A 23,544-nucleotide genomic window follows, 5' to 3' on the forward strand; every position below is an offset into this window, starting at 1 on the left:
ATCGTTGATTTCTCGATCTAAGCATCATTATCTACTGCCTGTTATAAATTAGAAGTTTAAAATTGTGTAAGTATCTTTCAATGGCTTGCTTTTGAATTTAGTTAAATGGTTTACACTGAAAAATTTCAATAAAAACATGAATACACATCCTTGCATCATGCCTTGACCACGGTAAAACAGTTTGTTGTGTGGATGCTGTACAAGATTACTTTTAATGAAACTTTTAATTAAAGGGTTTGCAGAATTTATCTGAGCCTCAAAAGAAAGAAACTGAGTCCTGGTCCCATCTACTGCCAGTCTTTCCCTAGGGAATCTAGAGAGCTGTTACAACCGAGGTACATTGTAAATATGGATGTGTTGGGTTTTATACAACAATTTTCAAACTGTTAAGAAAGTTTGATAACCTTTTGATAGTAACGAATATATGTATGTTGTGCAGTACAGGTAACAGATATTGTCAAGAATGGAATGGGAAAAAAACAATGCAACAACATTAATTTTTACAAAACCTATTAAATGATAAGTACTTAATGCACTGTCGTTTTTCAACAAAAACTTTGAAACAATCATATCCAGCGTTTCAGGTCATGATTTGCATACATTATCATCACCAGAGCTTAAGCATATCTCAATATTGAAATTACATCCATTAAAACAGTGTAATTTGACCAAATTACATCCAGCTCAATTACACGCACTGGGAAGTTACAAAATGGCGAACTACAAATGAAATTTTAGGAAACCCACACCTCAATGTAATTACGGAGGTATGTAGGTTAGGACAGGAAAGGTCATTTGTATCTTTATTCTGACGGAAATACTAGTACGATAAACTAATCTATGAATCTAGTATTGAAGCATTACGTTTACCATCGGTTAGTTCTTTAATATCAGCGACCAAAATTAAACCAGAGAGAATTTTTTTTGTATATATCCAAGTTACTTTTCTGTCCATAGAAACGCAGGTACACTTTACGACAGACAATTACATTTTGTATTCAATTCTTTAACAACTGTATAGTCTTTAATAACCTATATAATAGTAGAAACATTGATCAGACAGTGTTAATCCCGCATGATTTGTCGTTTGTCTAGCGATTCATTCTGGTATAACTTCAAACATAATCCAGTAGAATGAAAACAGCTGTCATGTGGTCGAGACCAAGTGCTTTTACTATAGGTGGGTTTGTCTTTGTCATTATAGTACAGGATGGACACTTTGAGTTATGTAAAAGCCAAGTTCATGATAAGATGGTGTTAATGCAGAACATTCATCTTCATATTTATAAATGGTGTTGAGGTCATAATCTACATTTTAAATATAATAAGACCTATGTGTAACAGGGCAAGTCATTACCAAAATAAGACACTACATCTCAGACCTGTGTGTAACAGGGCAAGATGTTACCGAAATAATACACTACATCTCAGACCTATGTGTAACAGGGAAAATCAAAACCAAAATAAGACACTACAGCTCAGACCTGTGTGTAACAGGGCAAGTCATCACCAAAACAAGACACTACATCTCAGACCTGTGTGTAACAGGGCGAGTCAATACCAAAATAAGACACTACATCTCAGACCTGTGTGTAACAGGGCAAGTTGTTACCAAAATAAGACACTACATCTCAGACCTGTGTGTACCAGGGCAAGTCATCACCAAAATAAGACACTACATCTCAGACCTGTGTGTAACAGGGCAAGATGTTACCGAAATAATACACTACATCTCAGACCTGTGTGTAACAGGGCAAGACGTTACCAAAATAAGGCAGTGCATCTCAGATCTGTGTGTAACAGGGCGAGTCAATACCAAAATAAGACACTACATCTCAGACCTGTGTGTAACAGGGCAAGTTGTTACCAAAATAAGACACTACATCTCAGACCTGTGTGTACCAGGGCAAGTCATTACCAAAATAAGGCCCTACATCTCAGACCTGTGTGTACCAGGGCAAGTCATTACCAAAATAAGACACTACATCACAGATCTGTGTGTACCAGGGCAAGTCATTACCAAAATAAGGCACTACATCTCAGACCTGTGTGTACCAGGGCAAGTCATTACCAAAATAAGACACTACATCACAGATCTGTGTGTACCAGGGCAAGTCATTACCAAAATAAGGCACTACATCTCAGACCTGTGTGTAACAGGGCAAGATGTTACCAAAATAAGACACTACATCTCAGATCTGTGTGTAACAGGGCAAGACGTTACCAAAATAAGACACTACATCTCATACCTGTGTGTAACAGGGCAAGTTGTTACCAAAATAAGACACTACATCACAGATCTGTGTGTACCAGGGCAAGTCATTACCAAAATAAGGCACTACATCTCAGACCTGTGTGTAACAGGGCAAGACGTCACCAAAATAAGGCACTACATCTCAGACCTGTGTGTAACAGGGCAAGACGTCACCAAAATAAGACACTACATCTCAGACCTATGTATAACAGGGCAAGTTGTTACCAAAATAAGACACTACATCTCAGACCTGTGTGTAAGAGTCCTATGAAAATGAAGGAAAAATCAACACAACACAATGAAACATTTAACAGTTTATCACCGAAAAATGCATTGGAATTAGAGGCATAATTACAGAAGAAAATGTTTGTATACTATGATGTATAAATAGAATTTCCTAACATATGAAGTAAATTAGAAATACAATGTTTCAAATGACGGACATACATGTCAGTAAAAATATGTTGATAACACTTTATAATAGCTTAATAGACTAAATTACCACTATAGACTCGTCACATCATTCATATGTATACTGGCTACATCCTAACATGTTAGATGGTTATTAGAATGTAACAACTGACCCTTGTGAACTACGAAATTCATTGACACAAAACTGATCCACTTCTCACTGGTAGATGATGTATGGTTTAAGGGAGTCAGAATGTGGAAAGTTAATGGTGGACAGGAGCATATCAGTTTACTTCAGACAAATCGCTAAAAAATTATGTAAAGTATGAATTCATATGAATTTATTTCAAGGGAGATAACATTAAGTAAGGACATTCACAAACCTTGTAAAAATAAGTGTCATCTACTGTCATCACCATGAACGTCACTTTATATTTTATCTTTTTATTATTTTATAAGATTTACAGATAACAACTTAAAAGAAAATGATATGAACAAATTAACACCGATATACATGTATGAAGAACATCACAGATTGAGGAGCTTGAGTTAGATACAATATGACCTTGACTCGATGTTTTGTGATATTCCAATCTGTAACTGAATTTTCATAAAAAAAATATAAGCTGATCCACTTCAGATAAATATTTTCAGCAAACTAGATTTTGAAATGGGTTTTTCACAATGGAACAGCATTCAGAAAAGAAAAATAACACAACCTAGTTAAATTGAAAAGATTGAACATGTGAGGACTTGCTTCATGTAGATTCAAGGTCAGTGTCACCCATGAGGTCAGAGATGAAGGCATCCCAAACTAATGAGGAGTTGCATAATTTGACATGTTCTGAATTTTCTCTCCACCCATAAACAAGAATTCAATGGAAGTGGATGTGTCGCCTGCCAAGCAAGGTCTCTGGAGATGGGTTTTATGGAACAATAGACATAGATATTCATTGTATTTATTTCATTTATATAATTTGTCCATTTGTTCAAGATGTGATGAGTAAACTTACAGATTAGATGTATAGTGTTGAAGGGAATTGAATCCCCAAGAAAGATCCATATATCACAATTATGCCCAGAATTAGAATTTTTAAAAAAATTCTGATTTGCTCCAAATACGGCAGGATAAAGAACAACCTACCTGAAAATAATTTCAAACAAGCCCCTTTGATTAAGAAGCTTTGTATGAAGTTTGAGTCTTATTTTAAAAAGAAAACTCAAGTAATCACATAAAACCATTTTGTTGGTTTTTTTTTTTTTTTTTTACAGTTTTGACCTTTTGATCTGAAAAGCAATCAGAAGCAAGCACTATTGATAAGGAAGCACTATGGTAAGTTTGAGGTAGATTGGTCGAAGTGTACTTAAGCTTTTGCGAAAAAAACAATTTCCTATTTTAGTTTTGGTAAGAATACACTTTATGATTGGCAAATGGGAACTGGAGTTATTGCGAAAAACCTAATTTTCTATTTATAGTAACAGTGACCACAACATTAGACCTTGAGATCTGAAAAGAAATCCCAAGTGTAAGCACTTCATGAAGTTTGAGTTTGATCGGCAAAGGTGAACTTAAGTTATCGTAAAAAAAAACCCCTCTGTGTGAATGAGAGCGCTGCTGCTGCCTACACTGCCGACATAGTAATACCTATACGTCGCCTTGGCAGACAGGCAACACAAAAAGAAGGTGCATCCAAATGAGAGGTCATGTGTCAGAGGTTAGAGGCCATGTATATCACATACTGCTGACAGAGGAAGAGCCAGAACTTGACCTGTCCTGACTTTCCTCTTGACGACAGAAGGCAGACCCAAATGACTGATTGGAGGGGCAGTAACAGATGTCTCTTGTGTTGTAATCCTGGTCTTTGAGACCTTGGCGGGGATAGGTAGGTCCACGCCCATCAGTTGATGATGAAGTAGTCTGGTAACTTACCTGTAATTATCAATTTCAGCAGATTTGAAATTTAAACAATATCTTATATTCAATATAAAAGCAGATATTCTGTTTTGATCATTAATCAGTATAATTGGTCTTTGTATCCTTGGTAGTGATAGATAAGTCCAGCACCATCAGTTGACAACAAGGTAGTCTGGTAACTTACCTGTAATTATCAATTTAAGCAGATTTAAAATTTTTACCATATGAGTTTTTTATTTCATATTATTTCTTATCATTCAATAGTGTGATGGGTATTAAAAACAAACTGAGCTTACATATTCCTTTCTTCAAACAAATATAAGTAGGAACTAGATTTGTCAACAAATATTTGAAAACATTGTATCTGTTTTCATGATTGTTAGTTAATCACATGACCAATAAATCTGTCTGTTCTCTACTGATGAAATCATTTTTCACACTGAACAGAAATTTTTCAGCTAAACCATCAAATAAAATATAAAATAGAAATCTATGGTGTATGACTGTAATGATAAACTATGCCAGAAATTAGTTCCAATATCAAGGAATCTCAGCGTTTTATTATTAATCATTTCAATGTTATTTGTTCAAATTTAGTTCGGTGTTACATCGTTCTGGGATTATCACACTAGACACTATTGTACAAGATGTGGATTTGATGTCACCTTGTTCTGGGATTATCACACTAGACACTATTGTACAAGATGTGGATTTGATGTCACCTTGTTCTGGGATTATCACACTAGACACTATTGTACAAGATGTGGATTTGATGTCACCTTGTTCTGGGATTATCACACCAGACACTATTGTACAAGATGTGGATTTGATGTCACCTTGTTCTGGGATTATCACACCAGACACTATTGTACAAGATGTGGATTTGATGTCACCTTGTTCTGGAATTATCACACTAGACACTATTGTACAAGATGTGGATTTGATGTCACCTTGTTCTGGGATTATCACACTAGACACTATTGTACAAGATGTGGATTTGATGTCACCTTGTTCTGGGATTATCACACTAGACACTATTGTACAAGATGTGGATTTGATGTCACCTTGTTCTGGGATTATCACACTAGACACTATTGTACAAGATGTGGATTTGATATCACCTTGTTCTGGGATTATCACACCAGACACTATTGTACAAGATGTGGATTTGATGTCACCTTGTTCTGGAATTATCACACTAGACACTATTGTACAAGATGTGGATTTGATGTCACCTTGTTATGGGATTATCACACTAGACACTATTGTACAAGATGTGGATTTGATGTCAACTTGTTATGGGATTATCACACTAGACACCATTGTACAAGATGTGGATTTGATGTCACCTTGTTCTGGGATTATCACACTAGACACCATTGTACAAGATGTGGATTTGATGTCACCTTGTTATGGGATTATCACACTAGACACTATTGTACAAGATGTGGATTTGATGTCACCTTGTTCTGGGATTACCCGACTAGACATCATTGTACAAGATGTGGATTTGATGTCACCTTGTTCTGGGATTATCACACTAGACACTATTGTACAAGATGTGGATTTGATGTCACCTTGTTATGGGATTATCACACTGGATATCATTGTACAAGATGTGGATTTGATGTCACCTTGTTCTGGGATTATCACACTAGACACTATTGTACAAGATGTGGATTTGATGTCACCTTGTTCTGGGATTACCCGACTAGACATCATTGTACAAGATGTGGATTTGATGTCACCTTGTTCTGGGATTATCACACTAGACACTATTGTACAAGATGTGGATTTGATGTCACCTTGTTCTGGGATTACCTGACTAGACATCATTGTACAAGATGTGGATTTGATGTCACCTTGTTCTGGGATTATCACACTAGACACCATTGTACAAGATGTGGATTTGATGTCACCTTGTTCTGGGATTATCACACCAGACACTATTGTACAAGATGTGGATTTGATGTCACCTTGTTCTGGAATTATCACACTAGACACTATTGTACAAGATGTGGATTTGATGTCACCTTGTTATGGGATTATCACACTAGACACTATTGTACAAGATGTGGATTTGATGTCAACTTGTTATGGGATTATCACACTAGACACCATTGTACAAGATGTGGATTTGATGTCACCTTGTTCTGGGATTATCACACTAGACACCATTGTACAAGATGTGGATTTGATGTCACCTTGTTATGGGATTATCACACTAGACACTATTGTACAAGATGTGGATTTGATGTCACCTTGTTCTGGGATTACCCGACTAGACATCATTGTACAAGATGTGGATTTGATGTCACCTTGTTCTGGGATTATCACACTAGACACTATTGTACAAGATGTGGATTTGATGTCACCTTGTTATGGGATTATCACACTGGATATCATTGTACAAGATGTGGATTTGATGTCACCTTGTTCTGGGATTATCACACTAGACACTATTGTACAAGATGTGGATTTGATGTCACCTTGTTCTGGGATTACCCGACTAGACATCATTGTACAAGATGTGGATTTGATGTCACCTTGTTATGGGATTATCACACTAGACACTATTGTACAAGATGTGGATTTGATGTCACCTTGTTCTGGGATTACCTGACTAGACATCATTGTACAAGATGTGGATTTGATGTCACCTTGTTCTGGGATTATCACACTAGACACCATTGTACAAGATGTGGATTTGATGTCACCTTGTTCTGGGATTATCACACTAGACACTATTGTACAAGATGTGGATTTGATGTCACCTTGTTCTGGGATTACCCGACTAGACATCATTGTACAAGATGTGGATTTGATGTCACCTTGTTCTGGGATTATCACACTAGACACTATTGGACAAGATGTGGATTTGATGTCACCTTGTTATGGGATTATCACACTGGATATCATTGTACAAGATGTGGATTTGATGTCACCTTGTTCTGGGATTATCACACTAGACACTATTGTACAAGATGTGGATTTGATGTCACCTTGTTCTGGGATTACCCGACTAGACATCATTGTACAAGATGTGGATTTGATGTCACCTTGTTCTGGGATTATCACACTAGACACTATTGTACAAGATGTGGATTTGATGTCACCTTGTTCTGGGATTACCTGACTAGACATCATTGTACAAGATGTGGATTTGATGTCACCTTGTTCTGGGATTATCACACTAGACACTATTGGACAAGATGTGGATTTGATGTCACCTTGTTATGGGATTATCACACTGGATATCATTGTACAAGATGTGGATTTGATGTCACCTTGTTCTGGGATTATCACACTAGACACTATTGTACAAGATGTGGATTTGATGTCACCTTGTTCTGGGATTACCCGACTAGACATCATTGTACAAGATGTGGATTTGATGTCACCTTGTTCTGGGATTATCACACTAGACACTATTGGACAAGATGTGGATTTGATGTCACCTTGTTCTGGGATTATCACACTGGATATCATTGTACAAGATGTGGATTTGATGTCACCTTGTTCTGGGATTATCACACTAGACACTATTGGACAAGATGTGGATTTGATGTCACCTTGTTCTGGGATTATCACACTGGATATCATTGTACAAGATGTGGATTTGATGTCACCTTGTTCTGGGATTATCACACTAGACACTATTGTACAAGATGTGGATTTGATGTCACCTTGTTCTGGGATTATCACACTAGACACTATTGTACAAGATGTGGATTTGAAGTCACCTTGTTCTGGGATTATCACACTAGACACTACTGTACAAGATGTGGATTTGATGTCACCTTGTTCTGGGATTATCACACTAGACACCATTGTACAAGATGTGGATTTGATGTCACCTTGTTCTGGGATTACCCGACTAGACATCATTGTACAAGATGTGGATTTGATGTTCAGGTTATTTTCATAGATATGCTGTGAAACAATCTGTTATAAAGTACTACAATAGTTATTCCATAAGGAAATGTTTTTGTGGGTTCTAATAATGATGCTTTTTTCTGGGTATTGTCAAAAAACCTTTGAACTAACAGGACATATTTCTGTCTATACATTTCACCATTACCCATAGCACCATGGCATATTTCTGTGTTATTTTCATATGTTATAACTATGTTCACAAACAAGACTTATAGGTCTAGAAATGAATCTTACTTCTTATATCTGACCAATATGTACTATGTTAATACTGAAAAATGGTAATATTCTGTTTCATATTTGTGAAATGTTATTGGTACAGTGGTACTGAAAGTTTGGTACCATAAAGAATTATTATGAAAACAAATATTCAAATATTTGATTATTGATTGAAATCCATATTTTTGCCTCTGAAAAGTGCTTCATTTTAAGAATATTTTTTGAGATAATATTCGTAAATTTGATAAATAAACCTTTTCATTTACTTACAGAATCAAATTCACGGAAAGTGACATCACTATCAAATCTGAGATCCCCGAATGTTGAGGAAGAATCAGCAGACACGAGACCCTGACCATCCTCCTCCAATTTCAGCATTTTGTTGGGACGAGTAACACATGGCATGTAAGTAGGGAATGATCTGCCAGACCTGTATAGATCACACCCAGAATGTAACAACTAGTTACCAAGCAAATTCTAATGCTTAGCAATACAATAGAAGTCACACAAAAAACGCTTATGATATGAAAATAATGAAATTGCAAACTAAACATTAACTGGACTCTATATAAGTTAGGGACCTAAAAATAAGGCTCACCAAGATTTCTAACTAGAATAATTCTTAGGTCCAGAAGACAATAACTAACATGAACTGTCATCCTGAAGATAACCAATACCCTAACATTGCAAAGTTTTAGTTTCAGTCTCGGTAATGTCAACGCTTTATGTATGACCTTAAATTTCCTCGACATTCACCATTCCTTTGTCATGCCTCATCTCTTACTATAGAATATAATGGCTATTACATATGTATAGGGATCTAGTTACCATGGCAACTAATGTTTTGGCCAAAAATATTGATAACAATAATAATAAAGAATAAAACAAAACCTGCATGGACATCTATATTTGGCTCGGAATACAGTTTCACTGAAATTGGTTCTCCAGTAAAGTAGAAGTCTGGACAAGATCCTATTAATCAGGTCATAATTGATTACCATAACAACCAAATGACATCAGTTGTTTTTGAAAATAGTACCACTGAACATTCTTCAAAACCCTTATACACCCATTATCATCATAATCTGAAAATATCCTCCCCAACACCACTGGGCTATCTAGCATTGCTAACTTTCTCATTAATAACAATTCCTCCACCCCATAGTTCCCTTGCATAAAACAAGAATTATACAAATACAAAGCTGATTCCAGCGCCCCCTACCTAATTACATAGCAGGGGTAGGACTAAACCAATATAACTTGTACCTATACAGATCATTAGAAAGTGATGAAAAGTGAAAGCATCAACTGATCCAGGTTCTTTACCTTTTCCTGATCCAGCAAACAACTGAAATAACAACAATGACAACAAGAGTAATGGCGACGGCCACCGAGACACCAACAACTACGGACTGATCCTTGTCTGTACTGGTCTCTCCTTGGAATGCAGAGTCCTCTTCTTCACAGATTGCACCCTTATATCCTCCAGTACATCTTAATAAGACACAAACTTACATCATAAACCAGATGGTAAATTATAAAAGAATCCCACTTAGGCAGATTGTACCCCACAGAGAGATAAAATTTGTTGAAATCAATTATCAATTATTTATAGTAATGATGGCCTTGACCTTGACCTTCAGGCCTGAACATTGTTTAGAAAATCACTTACAATCAAAACGGATTGTAAGAGGTTTGGGTTTATCTTTGAATGGTCTTAAAAGGGAACATAATCCACTGCATGGGAATCCCATTTCTATTTATAGTAATAATTACATTAACCTTTGACCTTAAAAGCAATCTTAAGCAAGCATGTTTTATAATGAAATACTGTGATGTGCAAGTTTCATAGGTCCAATGAAACACAAGCAATCCCATACAGTGAATTACAGTACAAAATTAGGGTTTTCAACACTTGTGTTAGTCTGTGCAAAAGCCTTTGCAGATGATACAACATATGATAGTAACATACAGATTTTATTAATCATCTTCTAAGGTGAGACTTAACTTCATATTGAACTGGATATTTTTCTAGACTTTTGTAGATCTGAATCTGTGTGTACAATATGTGAATGAACTCACTATGTTTACCTACCTACAATATTGATCTTTAGTATCTTCAGATATTACACATGTGCCACCATTGGCACATTTCAGTTCACAAAGACCTTCCATGCTACTGTGAGAATAATCTATTTGCTCTTGGAATGGAGGCTCTACCTTGAAAGGACTGATATTTACAACAAGAGATGGAGATGTAACCATTTGCGGGGTACCAGTTGCTGGTCTGGGAGTTGTCTTCACATTGTAGGGTAACTCAGTTCCGAGGTTCTGATTTCCTGATCCAGTAGGTACCCCTTCACTGCTGTCTGGTGTTTCTGTCTGAAGGCCTTGATTTTCTAGTCCAGGAGAAAACTTCAAACTGGTTGGAGAGTCTGTGTGAGGGTTTTCACTTGTTGGTCTAGCAGACAACCTTTCTTGAACAGTAGTAGACACAGTGGTTTTTCCATCTAAGTCAATATTCATTTTAAATGTAATTAGTTTTTAATATTGTACATAAAAACAATACTATACATGCTACTGAAACATTTTATTGAATACAAAATTACTCGTAAACTCTAAAATAAAGTCCAGCATATTTTCTTCATTAGTTAGTAAGTGCATTTTTATTTATGTAAGAAACTACAATCTTATTTTCAGGATAGGCGAATTTTTCGGGTCTGATTGTTTTCGAGTTAATATTCATAACATTTTAAATAAAGACGGAATATTGTTAAAGCTGTTGAGTTTTAACTAGTAGTAACTTTACCTGTACAATCTTTGAGAGAGCCTTGCATAAATTGGAAACCATCAGGACAGTAACAATTAGCTCCCCTTGGAGAGACCAAACACAAATGAGAGCAATGCTTAAGGCTACAGACATCAGTCCCTGAAAACAACAATGTTTAGTACTACAGGCATCAGTTCCTGAACACATCAATGTTAAGTACTACAGACATCAGTTCCTGAAAACATCAATGTTTAATACTATAGACATCAGTCCCTGAACACATCAATGTTTAATACTACAGACATCAATCCCTGAAAACATCAATGTTTTGTACTACAGACATCAGTCCCTGAAAACATCAATGATTAGTACTACAGACATCAGTCCCTGAAAACATCAATGTTTAATACTACAGACATCAGTCCCTGAAAACATCAATGATTAGTACTACAGACATCAGTCCCTGAAAACATCAATGTTTAATACTACAGACATCAGTCCCTGAAAACATCAATGATTAGTACTACAGACATCAGTCCCTGAAAACATCAATGTTTAATACTACAGACATCAGTTCCTGAAAACATCAATGTTTTGTACTACAGGCATAAATCCCTAAAAACATCAATGTTTTGTACTACAGACATCAGTCCCTGAAAACATCAATGTTTTGTACTACAGACATCAGTCCCTGAAAACATCAATGTTAAATACTACAGACATCAGTTCCTGAAAACATCAATGTTTTGTACTACAGACATCAGTCCCTGAAAACATCAGTGTTTAGTACTACAGGCATCAATCCCTGAAAACATCAATGTTTTGTACTACAGACATCAGTCCCTGAAAACATCAATGTTAAGTACTACAGACATCAGTCCCTGAACACATCAATGTTTAATACTACAGACATCAGTCCCTGAAAACATCAATGTTTTGTACTACAGACATCAGTCCCTGAACACATCAATGTTTAATACTACAGACATCAATCCCTGAAAACATCAATGTTAAGTACTACAGACATCAGTCCCTGAAAACATCAATGTTTAATACTACAGACATCAGTCCCTGAAAACATCAATGTTTTGTACTACAGACATCAGTCCCTGAAAACATCAATGTTAAGTACTACAGACATCAGTCCCTGAAAACATCAATGTTTATTACTACAGACTTCAGTCCCTGAAAACATCAATTTTTAATACTACAGGCATCAGTCCCTGAAAACATCAATGTTAAGTACTACAGACATCAATCCCTGAAAACATCAATGTTAAGTACTACAGACATCAGTCCCTGAAAATTCAATGTTTAGTACTACAGACATCAGTCCCTGAACACATCAATGTTTAGTACTACAGACATCAGTTCCTGAAAACATCAATGTTAAGTACTACAGACATCAGTCCCTGAAAACATCAATGTTCAATACTACAGACATCAGTCCCTGAAAACATCAATGTTCAATACTACAGGCATCAGTTCCTGAAAACATCAATGTTTTATACTACAGACATCAGTCCCTGAAAACATCAATGTTAAGTACTACAGGCATCAGTTCCTGAAAACATCAATGTTCAATACTACAGACATCAGTCCCTGAAAACATCAATGTTCAATACTACAGACTTCAGTCCCTGAAAACATCAATTTTTAATACTACAGGCATCAGTCCCTGAAAACATCAATGTTAAGTACTACAGACATCAATCCCTGAAAACATCAATGTTAAGTACTACAGACATCAGTCCCTGAAAATTCAATGTTTAGTACTACAGACATCAGTCCCTGAAAACATCAATGTTAAGTACTACAGACATCAGTCCGTGAAAACATCAATGTTTACACTGTACAATTTAATTTCCAGTAGCCTACAGAATAAATAACAAGTAATCAATGTTTTAAGCATATCCATGTTATAAAATATCAATATTTTTTGTCAAAAAAACATGTAGGTTTGCTACAAGAATCTACATAACCTTCTAATTCACAATGGCCTTTTCTGATTCATTATGTTTATGTATTCCTTACAACAAATGAGTTGTGCAATGAACAGATTATTTCAAGAATCAATTAACGACCTTTCACCTTTAATACTTATAGACAACAAAACCTGATAGGAAATATTACTTTTACTAGGTAGAGTGTGACATTAACCTTTGACCCCAATTAAATGACCTAGATATCATCTTCTACCCCATGACCTCTTTGTCTACATTATACCTGTACCTACTTAGCTGTGCCTGTTGGAAAGGATGCACTATTCTCAGACAGCTGGGAGTGGACACTAGCTGGATGTGATCTGTCCTACGGCTACCAGCCTTACTATACAGGTTCACACGTTTTGATCTCTTGTCCAACAGATACAGTGTGTTCTCAAATGCAGCAACACTGGAGAAATGAGGACCACTTACTGTACTCAGTAGTCTTCGCCTGAATAAATTCAAAATCAAACGAAATAGTATCAAAATATGGAACAGCCACAAGAGCAGTCAAATGAAATTCCACTCAAAACAGTAAATAATGTGCAAGTATTGACAGAAATACATTTTTCTCTACTGGTGTCGCATACATATATAAAGCAAATATGATGTATTAGGGGAAAAATGAAAACGCAATAATTTATTTCCAAAATAATTTGCCAAAATGATGCTGTTAAAGACCTATATCCAAGTAATAAATCCTAACAGCTGAAACATCTTGTAACCATTATTTTCAGTATCTACCATCCAAATATCATACTTCTGCACCTTTTGGTCAGTCAGAATAAGTTGGTTAAACAGATGTTGCGCCACAGCATAAGCTCAATTGGCCCTTTGGGCCAGATGAGCTATAAATCCTTAACATAAGTTAAATGAGATAAGATCTGATCACAAATTGTGGAATCAATATTTAAATTAGTTTTCTATCTGATTTTTTGTTTTCATTGAATCAGTTAGTTTTGAAATCTGTCTATGTACTTTATTCCAATTTTTGTTTGTCTTTGTTTAATCAGTTTTATTAAAAGAAATCAATCTATCAAATGTACTGTGCATGTATACCATAATTCAGTTTTACCTTCTTTTGCCATCCATATCACTCGACCACACCTGATTGGCTGGTGAACTGATCCAGTAGATGCGGTCAGTGGCATAATCAATGGTCAATGAATTGACAGACTGACCTACTGTGGCCTCAACCACAACAGTAAGATTGCTACCATCCATGGCCATCCTGATAATTGTTCCATCATCAGCACTAGTCCATAACAACCAGCTGTTGGACAGACATGTGATGTGTGTGATAAAGTTCAAGGTTAGGCCTGACCATTAAGACAATGTCTTACAAATGTCGCGAGAAGGAGTGGTCACTTAATACTGATTCCAATGTCATTGGTCTCTTTGGAATCACAACGATAAGTTATATTTGTAAAGTTACTGTCAAATGTGTAAACTGAATATAAATCCAGGCAATGCAGATTAAAGACAATCTTGGTATTCATAACATAAGATTCCATGAAATTCAATTGTGCATTTTGGAGAACTTATTACTTCGATGGAACAAATTGAATCTTTCACAATCATGATTATTTGAAAAATGAATTAAAATCCTTATTGAGTGATTGATACAACAAAGAAAGTTATATAAGATTTTCAGGGTAATTGTCTTGCTGTCCATTATACATTTTAAATGATTCCAAACTTTACCATGTTGATTTGCCTTTACTTTTCAACAGTACATCATATAAATGATTTACGTATCAGAAGAGTTCCAATTTTAATTTTTTCTTGTATAAGTAGTGGAAACTGCAAATTTTAACTTTCTATATATATGTATACATACCCAGCTATGGGGTGAAGGACGATAGCACTGACAGGTTCATATCGCAAGGACCGACAGAGGACAGGTACTGACTGGAGGCTACACACAGCCAAAATTCCATCTTCAGCATCTGTGTAGTAAACATTACGGCCAATCCAGTCATATGAAAGATCTGTCACTCTGTGTTCAAGTGTAATCAAGGTAGTCACAGTCCTTCCAGTCCTCTTGTAAAGCAGAAGTGCTTGCTAGGAGTTAAAACAAAGCTTTCCTGTGACTCTACAGGTATATAAACATATAGCTGATGGCTTCATGAATCTATCAGCCAAGGTCACAGGCCCTAGTGGTCAAGGTTGCAATAATATTTCTGAAATTCTGTAGACTACTTTCACCGAGTAAGGAGATTCATTAATGTTCACTCGTTATAAAGGAAAGAAAATCCTCTTACATTATTAATGATATCAGAATAATCGAAAATACAGAGCAAAAATTCAAGGTCAATATATATACTTTGTATCGTGTCTAATAGATTAGACAGTAAGTAGTCCTAAACAGTTTCCTTGTTATCAGTGGGATGTAGATTAGTAGTCCTAAACAGTTTCCTTGTTATCAGTGGGATATAGATTAGTAGTCCTAAACAGTTTCCTTGTTATCAGTGGGATGTAGATTAGTAGTCCTAAACAGTTTCCTTGTTATCAGTGGGATGTAGATTAGTAGTCCTAAACAGTTTCCTTGTTATCAGTGGGATATAGATTAGTAGTCCTAAACAGTTTCCTTGTTATCAGTGGGATATAGATTAGTAGTCCTAAACAGTTTCCTTGTTATCAGTGGGATATATATTAGATAGTAAGTAGTCCTAAACAGTTTCCTTGCCATGCATCAGTTGGATATCTAAATTAATCATCTATTTACTAGAGTTCTTTTGAAGTATTAAGACTGATTTCATATCAATAAAAACTTAATTTTGTTTTAAATGTCTGAACACTTTTCACTGTAAAACAATAATAATATTTGCAGAATCAACCTGAACAGATGTAACAAATATGATGTCTCCCGTCTCCATGACAACATCCAGGGCAGTGACAAATCCACTGGCTTCACCAATCATCAACTCCTCTATCTGACCTTGATCATTGACCTTGTCTATTCCACCAGTTCCACCAATTACCAAATAAGGACGTGGCTCTGACATTGTGAAACATATCCATTCAGCGCTAATTTCCATTTAACTAGTGAACAGTCATTGTTTATATTCATATTTGAATTCTTCTTCTTGATCTTGACTTACATTTATATTGCTTTGAAAATGAAAATCTTAAGTATGATTTCATCTTTTAGAGAGAAGAAGATATTGCAGAATTTTGGAGCAGAAAATAAATAGGTACAAGATACTGTACTTCTTTACCAGATATCTGTGTACATAACGGTTTTAGCTTTTGAAAACCTAAAAAACTGAAACTAAAAAACTGTCGAATTTTTCAAACAAAATTAGCCTTGAGCATAACAAGAAAACATGAAGTTTAAATTACCTTTAGCATGACATAAGGAGCCCCTTTTCATGTAACCATGACTACAACTACAGGAATAACCTCCATCTGTATTAGTACAAAACTGGCTACAGCCACCATTGTCCAGTTCACATTCGTTCACATCTTCACATCCTTTCAGGTCTCTTGATAGCTGGTAACCTTGATGGCAACTACAAATGGGTCCCCTGCTTGTTTTGTTACAGATGTGTTGACACTTGTTTGGTTTCAGACAGGCTGTGTCTTGAAGAGGAAAATGAGATCAAAATAGCTTAGATATGGTAAACTAATGATGATCAGTCTGGATATTACATCATATAAACTTCAAAACTGAGCTTCCTGAAACCTCATTACGACGCCTTATTCTCTCAGTTTTTCCGTAATCATTATTTTACAATTTTCTCTTCACATCTTATCAAACCTTTGAATGACATAATTTTACCTGACAACAGCTTTGGAAAAAATATGGTTCACAAGTCCAGTGAAACTTGAACAAACTTACCCTGTACTATGTTGTACTACAAATATGTTTTTCTGATGGTTCAAATTTTGTGCTTTTATGACAACCAAACAAAAAAATGGTCAAAGCAAAATGTAACCAAGTATATGTCATCATTCAGTAGACATTCTATTTGTCATCAATTACTTGATGTATAAACAATCAATGTTAGACCAACGTTATTGTTGTTAACCACAGGGACCTTACCCTGGCATTGTAGGATGTTATGAGATCACGTTGATAAATAGACCTCCCCCCCTCCCCCCCCCACCCCCCCAATTGTAGGAAATCTGACCTTTGACTTTACCTTTTGGGAGTTGCTCTGCTTTTGGAGGAGTCATAATGTGATCACACGGTCTTGTAAGTTCATCCTCCCCGTCAGGACAGTCAGGCTGACCGTCACAAAGGTAGGAGCGGTCAGTGAGGCAATGTCCATCCTGGCAGCGGAACACACAGCTAAGATCAAGTACAGCTACAAACAGAGCAATAACAGATCTTCCATCCACACAATGATAAACGCTGAAGAAAAAACATCTATGGTTATACAGAAACCAAAGAGATACAAATCAACTGCAAACATTTTATATACCAGCGTTTTACACACATATATAGACAAATACTCTGTATAGATAAAGACAAGTGGTAATAAAAAAATATCCTATACTTATAAGGGGGTGGTAGATATAGACAGGTAGGTGTTATATAGACAAGTGGTAATAAAAAAATATCCTATACTTATAAGGGGATGGTAGATATAGACAGGTAGGTGTTATATAGACAAGTGGTAATAAAAAAATATCCTATACTTATAAGGGGGTGGTAGATATAGACAGGTAGGTGTTATATAGACAAGTGGTAATAAAAAAATATCCTATACTTATAAGGGGGTGGTAGATATAGACAGGTAGGTGTTATATAGACAAGTGGTAATAAAAAAATATCCTATACTTATAAGGGGGTGGTAGATATAGACAGGTAGGTGTTATATAGACAAGTGGTACTAAAAAAATATCCTATACTTATAAGGGGGTGGTAGATATAGACAGGTAGGTGTTATAGACGAGTGGTACTTAGAAAAAAGTTGTTGTTGGTATAAAGTAATGGCAGTTATAGACAGGTGGTACTAATAGACAGGTACTGTAGTAGATTTATACAGGTAGAAGTCACACAAAACCAGTAGGTTACACAGGGCAGTTAAAGTTATAGACAGGTGGTAGATACGGACAGGTGGTAGCCACACATTGACAGTAGTTATAGACAGGTAGTAGATATAGACAGGTGGTAGATATAGACAAGTGGTAGATATAGACAGGTGGTAGCCACACAATGACAGTAGTTATAGACAGGTAGTAGATATAGACAGGTGGTAGATATAGACAGGTGGTCCACACAATGACAGTAGTTATAGACAGGTGGTAGCCACACACTGACAGTAGTTATAGACAGGTGGTAGCCACACATTGACAGTAGTTATAGACAGGTAGTAGATATAGACAGGTGGTAGATATAGACAGGTGGTAGATATAGACAGGTGGTAGCCACACAATGACAGTAGTTATAGACAGGTGGTAGCCACACACTGACAGTAGTTATAGACAGGTGGTAGCCACACACTGACAGTAGTTATAGACAGGTAGTAGATATAGACAGGTGGTAGATATAAGTGGTAGATAGAGACAGGTGGTAGCCACACACTGACAGTAGTTATAGACAGGTAGTAGATATAGACAGGTGGTAGCCAAACACTGACAGTAGTTATAGACAGGTAGTAGCCACACACTGACAGTAGTTATAGACAGGTGGTAGATATAGACAGGTGGTAGATATAAGTGGTAGATATAGACAGGTGGTAGCCACACACTGACAGTAGTTATAGACAGGTAGTAGATATAGACAGGTGGTAGCCACACACTGACAGTAGTTATAGACAGGTAGTAGCCACACACTGACAGTAGTTATAGACAGGTGGTAGATATAGACAGGTGGTAGATATAAGTGGTAGATATAGACAGGTGGTAGCCACACACTGACAGTAGTTATAGACAGGTAGTAGATATAGACAGGTAGTAGTTATAGACAGGTGGTAGCCACACACTGACAGTAGTTATAGACAGGTGGTAGATATAGACAGGTGGTAGATATAAGTGGTAGATATAGACAGGTGGTAGCCACACACTGACAGTAGTTATAGACAGGTAGTAGATATAGACAGGTAGTAGTTATAGACAGGTGGTAGCCACACATTGACAGTAGTTATAGACAGTTGGTAGCCACACACTGACAGTAGTTTTATATATGTAGTAGTTATAGACAAATATAAGCTATAGATGACCTAGTTACCTTGACATGAGCGACCATCCGCCTTGAGGATGAAGCCATCAGCACACCTACAGGTTACACTATCTCCAGGACCAAAGCAAAATTGGCTGCAGCCACCGTTATTATCTCCACATCCATCAACTTGAATGGTACCCAAACATCAAGGTGAAAATCACATGGTCTTGGTTTTAAAGTATTAGAATCCCTTACCAAACATTGATGTAGATATTGCATTTAATATTAATCTGTGGATAAGGGTTCAACACAGTACAATAGCTTATATTAAGGTCAATTTCGTTCAAATATAATGATCCGAAGAAAACTTCAATCAGATCAATCAACAGTTTTCATTTGAAGTCTGTTATTTTTAAAATCATAGAAGGGATATGAATTCTAATTATATTAAAGATTTTTAAAAAAATCTACAATGTACAGTTGGTGGTATACATGTATCAGTAGCTTAATTATCAAAAAGGACATTCAAAGGTCACAAGATAAAGTAAACCGATTTGAAAGGGAATTTCTGAATTCAAGAGTTCTGAAGTTCTGGTTTGATTTATTGGATATTTAAGGCTGTGCCAGGTTTAATTGACAGAGGAAAGACAATTTCTTCGAGAAAAACCACCGACCTATATCCACTACCAGGAAAACTGCCCCACGTCAGCCTCAAATCCATAACCAAGAGGTTGAGGGGCTAGTGATAAAGACACTCAGAGGCCTTAACCACTAGGCCAACACAACACCATGAGTTCTGAGATTACAGAGGACATTTGATGGACTTTTAAGTCTTTCATGTATAATGAGGTCACTCAGTATTGTACAGTTATTGACAATTAATAACTTTCACAATGAATCAACTGGTTTCAATTTCTTATATACTGAAGTGATTTTTACAAAAAGATTAACAAAGTCAAGTGTATTAACCTTGTGACAAGTCGATGGATGAAGGAATGGCTAAATCCACCAGTACATAACCAGTGTTATGAAGGAAACATGTCTCCTTGTTGTGGTCAGATTTGTGTACCCTACACAGTCGACTATGATCTGGTTGCTGGTCAGACCAGTAAATCCAGTGGTCAACCACAGCTAGACCTAATACTTGACCAGTGACACCTCTAAAAGGAAAAAAAGAACAATGATCAAGTCATCTGATCTCACTAATCCTATTGTATCAAATGTGGGAAATTCTTAAACTCCTATTGCTAATATTGGAAAATATCTTACCAGGTACTTTATATGATCAGGGATGAACAACTTACAGTTTAATTTCATCACATTAAAATGTACAGGACAGTACAAGAAGCAATGCCATTAGGACGAGTCTGGGCAAGGGAAGGCAGAGTCAATTCAGGGCTAGGGTAGGAAGGTCAGTATAGGGGCTGAGGTAAGGGGCCAGTATAAAGCTGGGGTAGCAGGTCAACATAGGGCTGGACTAGTGGATCTGTATAGGGTTTGTGTAAGGGGTCAGTATTGGGCTGAGGTAAGGGGCCAGTATAGAGCTGGGGTAGCAGGTCAACATAGGGCTGGAGTAGTTGATCAGTATAGGGTTTGTGTAAGGGGTCAGTATTGGGCTGAGGTAAGGGGCCAGTATAAAACTGGGGTTGTGGATCTGTATAAGGCTGAGGTAGGGGATCACAAGTGGGCTATGTTAGAGTGGGGTCAGTACAGGGCTGGGATAGTGGATCAGTATAAGGCTGAGTAGGGGGTCAGTAGTGGGCTGCGTTACGGTGGAGTCAGTATAGGGCTTGGGTAGCAGGTCAATATAGGGCTGGAGTAGTGGATCAGTATAGGGTTTGGGTAGGGGGTCAGTATCAGGCTGAGGTAAGGCACCAGTATAGGGCTGGGGTAGGGAAGGGGGTCAGTTTAAGGTTTTGATAAGGGGTCAGTATAGGTTTGTGGTGGGTGTTGGGGAGGAGGGGGTGGTCAATATGGGACAGGAATAGTAGGTAAGTATAAGGTCTTAAAAGGGGGTCAGTATAAGGCTAAGGCTGAGTAGTGGTTCAGATTTTAGATTTGGACAGGAAGGGTCACTTACTGCCAGTGAGTCCAGTGATCAGTACCATCAGGGAGGGAAACGGACATGATCTGGTGGTAATGTACATCCACAAAGTAAAGACGCTGGTCATCTCCCAAACTGACCTTGAGGTGGTCAGGGTGCCCTACATGAATGCTTAGTCTGGTGAACACTGTTCCATCAAGTTGACAACGCCCAATGAATGGCGAGTCACCAACATCAGAGAAGTACAAAAACCTTAAAGATAAGCAGTGGTCATAGATATACACATTGCTCAAAATTTAAAGAAATAATGTTTTCTTTAAAAACATTGGCAAAATGAATCCATTGCAATGTTAAATCAAATCTACTTCCAGCTTGAAGATTTTTGACATAAAGCCTATTTCAAAATGAACCGGAAATTTAAAAATGACCGAGATGCAGACTTACGTAACTTATCTAAAAGACAGATGGAGAGGATGAACACTGTATACACCTTTAAAGTCATTTCATGATGAAGACAGAAGAACAAAGTAAATAGTGTAGTCTTGATGCCAAAATTATCTTTAGTTGTGAAATGAGAGAGATAAATAGAATACTTCACACTGAAGCAGACCACTAGTCACTGATCACTGTCAAGTAATTATCCAGGCACACTGCGTATGTACCAATTTTCTCTTTTTAGTTGGATTAACCGGACTAAACAAATCTAGGAATTTGGTTTCACTGAAAACTCTCAAGGTTGAGTTTCTACAAGCTACTATTGAAATGAAATAAAAAACATCCGCCATAAAATTATCAAAACTACAAACAATTAAATCATATGTATTAATGTTTACACTGACAATGAGGTTTGCTAAAGTGTGCTAAGTATACCCATTGACAGGGTCAACATCCAGAGAATTGGGTTGATCCAGGCCGTCAGTCAACAAGGTCAGGCTGCGTCTTTCAGATTTGTGACCAACCATAATGGCCGCCTGCAACAGAAATATGCTTATTTGTATAAAGTAAACATTATACAATCTTGTGTTAAATCAAAAATGTGTTTCTATGTACACAGTAAACATTACACATTCTTGTGTTAAATCAAAAATGTGTTTCTATGTACACAGTAAACATTACACATTCTTGTGTTAAATCAAAAATGTGTTTCTATGTACACAGTAAACATTACACAATCTTGTGTTAAATCAAAAATGTGTTTCTATGTACACAGTAAACATTACACATTCTTGTGTTAAATCAAAAATGTGTTTCTATGTACACAGTAAACATTACACATTCTTGTGTTAAATCAAAAATGTGTTTCTATGTACTCAGTAAACATTACACATTCTTGTGTTAAATCAAAAATGTGTTTCTATGTACACAGTAAACATTACACATTCTTGTGTTAAATCAAAAATGTGTTTCTATGTACACAGTAAACATTACACATTCTTGTGTTAAATCAAAAATGTGTTTCTATGTACACAGTAAACATTACACATTCTTGTGTTAAATCAAAAATGTGTTTCTATGTACACAGTAAACATTACACATTCTTGTGTTAAATCAAAAATGTGTTTCTATGTACACAGTAAACATTACACATTCTTGTGTTAAATCAAAAATGTGTTTCTATGTACACAGTAAACATTACACATTCTTGTGTTAAATCAAAAATGTGTTTCTATGTACACAGTAAACATTACACATTCTATGTATCACAAAAGTACAATACAGTAGTGCAATCCCATTTTCTATCTGTCTTGTAACTAGTTCTTAATAAAAAATTTTCCACATTTATTCTGACACAAAGAATTTAGCAGCAACATCTCTTTCACTAAAATAGAATTATTGTGGCAATATAGCAGCATTCAAGGTCTAGAAACACCAGTCTTAACACTACGACTGATGCACAA

The sequence above is a fragment of the Ylistrum balloti genome, unplaced genomic scaffold, assembly GCF_031769215.1.
Source record: "Ylistrum balloti isolate Yb309-2 unplaced genomic scaffold, AGI_CSIRO_Ybal_v1 Utg370508, whole genome shotgun sequence".
Classification (NCBI taxonomy): Eukaryota; Metazoa; Mollusca; class Bivalvia; order Pectinida; family Pectinidae; genus Ylistrum; species Ylistrum balloti.